Genomic DNA, 6811 nt, shown 5'->3' on the forward strand with positions numbered 1-6811 from the left:
TTTATTTACATTTAAATAAATTATGGAATTATGCATGTTGGTTACGTATGGGTTATATATGGAACAGTATGCCTCCTAGACGCCAAGTTGGACGCCCGAGAGGTGATGATGAGCCTCGTCATGAGGACAGAGAGGAGCAGAGACAGGAGGGGAACGGACCTCCACCCCCTCCACCAAATATGAATGCCCAGATGCTAGCTGGGATGACTCAGTTCTTCGCACAGTTTGCGGGGAACAATGCTGTGGCGACCAGGCCGACAGGGCCTGAGGCTGTCTACGAGAGATTCATGAAGATGCGTCCTAAAGAGTTTTCAGGGACGACGGACCCCATGATTGCCGAGGGCTGGATCAAGTCCCTCGAGGTTATCTTCGAGTTCATGGAGCTTGGAGATGCAGACAGAGTCCGATGTGCCAGCTACTTATTCGGAGGAGATGACCGCTTATGGTGGAAAGGAGCATCAGTAGCCCTGAACTTGGCTACGCTGAGTTGGGCGCGCTTCACGGAGGTATTCTACTCCAAATATTTTACTGAGGAAGTGCGCACCAGGTTGACCACTGAGTTCATGAGCTTGAGACAGGGAGATCTGACTGTTACGGAGTTCATCCGTAAGTTTGAGAGGGGTTTTCAATTTGTACCCTTGATCGAGAATGATGCCAAGGCCAAGTTGATGCATTTATTGGTGGGTCTACGGCTGATCTTGCGTCGTGATGTTAGGGTGTCTGACTCTACTACTTATGAGGTCGCTGTCTCCAGAGCTCTAGCTGCAGAGCAGGATCAGCGTGATATCGAGAGAGACCGCCAGTGCAAGCGCCCAGTCCAGGTACCACACCGCCCTCCTCCTCAGCAGCATCAGCAGCTATTTAAGAGGCCTTTCCATGGCCCGCCCAGAAACAGAGGCCACCAGCAGCAGCAGCCACAGCGGGGACGTGCAGGCCCTAAGCCTAATGAGCATCCGATCTGTCCTAAATGCTCACGCCGCCATCCTGGAGTATGTATGGCTCTGGGAAGTGTTACAAGTGCGGTAGCCCAGACCACGTGCTACCGCAGTGCCCTCAGAGGAATCTGCCTACCCAAGGCAGGGTATTTGCTCTCCATGCAGCGGAGACGAACCCCGATACCATGCTTATGACAGGTATCTTTAAGCTTTAAATTTATATTTGGGATTTAATGTTTTGGGTGAGGTTTTGAACCTAGTATTGCGATAGGATTGCATGCTCTACTCAGTATTATTTTGGGGAATTTAAGTTAGAGGAATTTTGGCCTTTGCATGTCTATAAGTTAGTTTTGTGATTATTGGGTTTAGCCTAGTGTTCTAACCTTTCAGGGAGAATTTTCATAGCTGGCTCAGCTACAAAAGCTCTGATAGATTCAGGGGCTACTCACTCATTTATTTCTGAGGTCTTTGCGAATTTTCTCAAAGTTAAGACCGTTGGGCTAGATGTAGCCTACTCAGTGGTACTGCCTTCGGGAGAGGAGATGGCAGCCACCAATGTGATCCGAGACATAGATCTGGAGTTTCATGGCAACCTTGTTTATGCGGATCTGATTGTATTGCCGATGCCAGAGTTCGACATCATATTAGGCATGGATTGGCTATTGCGGAACAGAGTGTTGATAGACTTCCAGCGGAGATCTGTTCTAGTCCGACCGCCTGGGATGACACAGTTCTTATTTGAGCCGGACATGTACTTTCCCTTACCACGCATTATTCCTTATGTCCAGGCTAGGAAGCTCATGCATAGAGGGTGTCGAGCGTTTTTAGCAACTTTTATATCTGTCCCCGAGACACCTAGTCAGTTAGCCGTAGACGTTCCGATTGTTAGTGATTTCTTAGACGTTTTTCCTGAGAACGTCTCTGGTATGCCACCCGAGAGAGAGGTGGAGTTTCTATTGAACTTATGCCAGGTACGGTACCAATCTCAAAAGCACCGTACCGACTAGCGCCGACAGAGATGGCAGAGCTAAAGAAGCAGATTCAAGAATTTCTCGACAAGGAGTTCATTCGACCGAGTTTCTCACCATGGGGCGCGCCAGTCTTGTTTGTGAAGAAGAAGGATGGATCCATGAGACTTTGTATCGATTACCGGGAGTTGAACAGGGTTACAGTGAAGAACAAATACCCACTCCCGAGGATCAAAGATCTATTTGACCAGTTGCAAGGAGCTTCGGTATTCTTCAAGATTGATCTGCGTTCCGGGTATCACCAGTTGAGGGTGAAAGACGCTGATGTTTCCAAGACTTCCTTCAGGACTCGTTATGGCCACTACGAGTACCTTGTGATGCCGTTCGGTCTGACGAATGCGCCAGCGATCTTCATGGATATCATGAATCACGTATTTCAGCCGTATCTTGATCAGTTTGTGATAGTGTTCATAGACGACATTCTCGTCTACTCGAAGAATCAAGAGGATCACGGCAGACATCTGACCACAGTGCTGCAGACCTTACAGAAGCGCAAATTGTTCGCAAAGTTCAGTCAGTGCGAATTCTGGTTGGAGAAGGTGGCGTTCTTAGGCCACATTATTTCTAGCAGTGGTATTGAGGTTGACCCAGCGAAAGTTGCAGCAGTCAGAGACTGGGGTGTGCCGCAGAATGCATCTGAGATACGCAGTTTTCTTGGCCTAGCAGGATATTACCGGAAGTTCATTCAGGGATTTTCTTCCATCGCAGTTCCACTCACAGCCTTGACCAAGAAGAATGTGAAATTTGTGTGGAGCGATGAGTGCCAGAAGAGCTTCGATACTTTGAAGCAAGCTCTTACCTCAGCACCAGTCTTGGCCATGCCATCAGGGCCCGGTGAGTTTGTTCTGTATACCGATGCTTCAAAGCTCGGTCTTGGCGCAGTATTGATACAGCATGAGAAGGTGATAGCATATGCTTCTCGTCAGTGGAAGACTCATGAGAAGAATTACCCTACCCATGACCTAGAGTTGGCAGCCGTTGTATTTGATTTGAAGATCTGGAGGCATTATTTGTACGGAGAGGCAAAAAGAGCTCAATATGCGTCAGAGGCGATGGTTGGAGCTTGTGAAAGATTATGATTGTGACATTAGCTACCACCCGGGTAAGGCTAATGTAGTCGCGGATGCGTTGAGTAGGAATGTTGCAGTGATGGCCCATCTGACGATTCAGAGACCTCTTCAGTCTGAGATGTAGAGGTTTGATCTAGAGGCATATCCTCAAGGTAGAGTTCCCCGTCTATCCACCTTGACGATCCAGTCTTCTCTCATTGACCGTATTCGCAGTTGTCAGCTAGCAGATGAGCAGTTGGCAAAGTGGAAGCAGAGAGATGAGGCCAAGGGCAGTGGCTTGTATTCAGTTAGTGGCGGTATTGTGAGATACCGAGACAGGATATGGGTTCCTAGCAGTGATTCCATCCGAGCAGATATTCTATCAGAGGCCCATATGTCGCCGTACTCTATTCATCCCTGGAGTACGAAGATGTACAAAGACCTGCAGTTATTGTACTTGTGGCAAGGAATGAAGAAGGATATCAGACGCTTTGTATCCGAGGGTCCGACTTGTCAGTTAGTGAAGGCAGAGCATCAGAGACCAGCGGATTTGTTCAAGCCTCTCCCTATTCCCGAGTGAAAGTGGGAGAATGTTACCATGGACTTTGTGACTGGTTTACCGAAGTCAGTTAGAGGATCTAATGCTATCTGGGTGATTGTCGATCGTCTTACCAAATCAGCGCACTTCTTGCCTATCAAGACGACTTTCACCATGGTTCAGTATGCCGAGTTGTATATCCAGGAGATAGTCCGACTTCATGGTATTCCAGTTTCTATCGTATCTGACAGAGACCCCAGATTCACTTCCTCATTTTGGAAAAGTTTGCATTTGACGATGGGTACGAAGTTGCTGTTCAGCACAGCTTTCCACCCTCAGACAGATGGGCAGTCAGAGCGAGTCATTCAGATTTTGGTGGATCTTCTCCGTGCTTGTGTTATCGATTTCTCCGGGAGTTGGGAGTCGAACTTGCCATTAGTGGAGTTCACCTATAACAACAGCTTTCAGTCGTCTATAGGAATGGCGCCGTATGAAACATTGTATGGTCGCAAGTGTAGATCTCTTGTTCATTGGGATGAGGTAGGAGAGAGAGCCGAGTTGGGTCCAGATTTTATATAGCAGACCGTCGATGTAGTAGCCCAGATCCGTGACAAGATGAGGACTGCTCAGAGTCGACAGAAGAGTTATGCGGACCAGCGGAGGAGAGATTTAGAGTTCGCCGTGGGCGACCATGTCTTTGTGAAAGTGGCACCATGAAGGGTGTCAAGCGATTTGGGAAGAAAGGGAAGCTCAGTCCGAGATTCATTGGACCATTTGAAATCCTCGACAGGGTTGGGACGCTAGCTTAACGTGTTGCTCTTCCGCCGAATCTGGCCGGAGTACACAATGTGTTCCACGTCTCCATGCTGAGGAAGTATATGGCAAATCCTTGGCATGTCCTGAACTTTGAGCCGTCCGTGTCAAGCGATTTGGGAAGAAAGGGAAGCTCAGTCCGAGATTCATTGGACCATTTGAAATCCTCGACAGGGTTGGGACGCTAGCTTATCGTGTTGCTCTTCCGCCGAATCTGGCCGGATTACACAATGTGTTCCACGTCTCCATGCTGAGGAAGTATATGGCAAATCCTTCGCATGTCCTGAACTTTGAGCCGTTGCAGCTTATTCCGACCCTATCTTATGAGGAGAGACCAGTGCAGATCCTAGACAGACAGGAAAAGAAGCTTCGGAACAAACTGGTTAAGCGAGTTAAAGTCAAGTGGCTTAACCATTCAGGGGAGGAAGCTACGTGGGAGTCTGAGCCAGAGATGAGGAGTCGGTATCCGGAACTATTCGGTGAGTTTAATTTAGAGGACGAAATTTCTTTTAAGGGGGAAGGATTGTAAAACCCGTAAATTTGACTACGTATAAGCCATGCATAATTCCAAGTATTTAAATTAAAATGATTTTATTGCATGAGTATTTAAATTCTTTCCTTTAAATGTATTTATTTCATGCAGTAGTTTAATTACTACCCTTTTTGTTAAATAAGTGAGGCCGGACCGGAGTTGGAGTAAAGAGATAAATTTTTAATATTAAGAAAATATTCCTAGAATTTATTTAAGATAAATAATAAATTATTTTAAGGAAAAATAAAGTTTGAGAATTTATTTAATTAACTTGAGATAAGTAGTAAATAAATCCTTTTAGGTTCAATAATTTAATTAAAAGCCAAAAATAAATATGTGACCAATTGAGATAATTTAATCTAGAGTTATTTTAATTAAGGAATTATAATTTGACATGATAGTAAATTTATCTTTAAAATTTAAAAAATTATCCATGCATGCAAGATAATATTACTCCATAATTAATTTATTAATTCACTAAAATATTTAATGAGTAAATAAAACCCTAAAGATTTAAAATACAATATTTAAGAAATATTTTCCCTCCCCTTTTATCCAAATTTTCGGCCATCCCATTTCCAAAGGATTTAGTTTGATTTATAACTCAACTTTGATTCCTTTCCATATCCATTCTTGATAGATAATCCGTTCATTTTTAATCAACAATAATTAATGATTTAAGCAATATTCCACCCCATTTTATTAAGCATAATTTCGGCCACCTTGATAAAAGATTTAAAAGTATTTGGCAACTCTCTATCCTTAATTCATTTCCTTATCTTTTCATAGTAGATAATTCCCTAAATTTTTATTCACCACTAATTAATATTTAAGCAATATTTCTATCATGTTATCTAGCAATATTTCTCTCCTTTTCACCTAATAAAAATCGGTCACTTCTTTTTGGTAGATTTAAATAATTAACAACTCATTTCTTTGAATTCTTTCCTTATCTTTTTTTTGGGAGATAATTATATCACACTAAATCTTCAACAAATAATAATGAAGCAATTTCCACCCCATTCTACTAGCTAAAAATCGGCCACTCCTTTTAAATTAAAGGATTTTATTAGTTGGACAAATTATTCTTTAATTATCCTCATTTAAGTTTTTAGATAGATATCTTCCTCAACTTTTAAAAATCACCAACAATATTTAATTAAACCATTTTTTTTCCTTTGTTCCTAGACCTAAAAATCGGCCAATGCACCCTAGAAAATATCCCTCAAAATCTCTTGATAATCAAATCATTCTTTATCTCACAAATTAGAAAGATAGAAAGATTCATTCCTCCCTTTTATCTTGCAACCTTTCCTTCACTTCCTAGACATTTTCTTCTCTCCATTTTTGAAAACTTCAGAGCTTAAACTTCAAGAGAAAATCGTGTGAGGCTTGAGAGAAAACACGAGAGAAAAACAAGAAGCAAAGCACTCCGTCTCCTCCGCGCCGCGTCGTCGTAATCGTTTGTTTTCTTTCAAAACAAAAAAAAATCCAAGGCATGTATATGTTTTCTTTCACTCTTCAAACAAGCCATATTAGTATTTTAACACATCATACTCATGATTTTATTAAGCAAAAACCGAAACACATCAGCCTATTTTCAGAATATGAACATGCAGATTTTCGGTTTCCTTTGCTACCTCACGGGTTTGGCTTGTTTCTGCTATTACAGGTGGTTGGCTCGGGTCCAGGCTTCCAAGGCTGCATTTAGACATGTACTAGGACATGTTAGTATCATATTGGTCCAGTCGTTCAAGCCCCATACCCGCTAGAAACTCAGAAATGACAGCTAACCCCCCATAGTGCAGAAATGAGTTTCGAAAATTCTGGTTTTGGTTTGTCTAAGGATGGTTCAAATCTTGGTTGGCTCTTGGGCCTGTAACCATGGTTTGAACCCTTCCATAGCATGTCTAGGA

Source organism: Primulina huaijiensis, chromosome 18 (assembly GCF_012295235.1).
Source record: "Primulina huaijiensis isolate GDHJ02 chromosome 18, ASM1229523v2, whole genome shotgun sequence".
Lineage (NCBI taxonomy): Eukaryota > Viridiplantae > Streptophyta > Magnoliopsida > Lamiales > Gesneriaceae > Primulina > Primulina huaijiensis.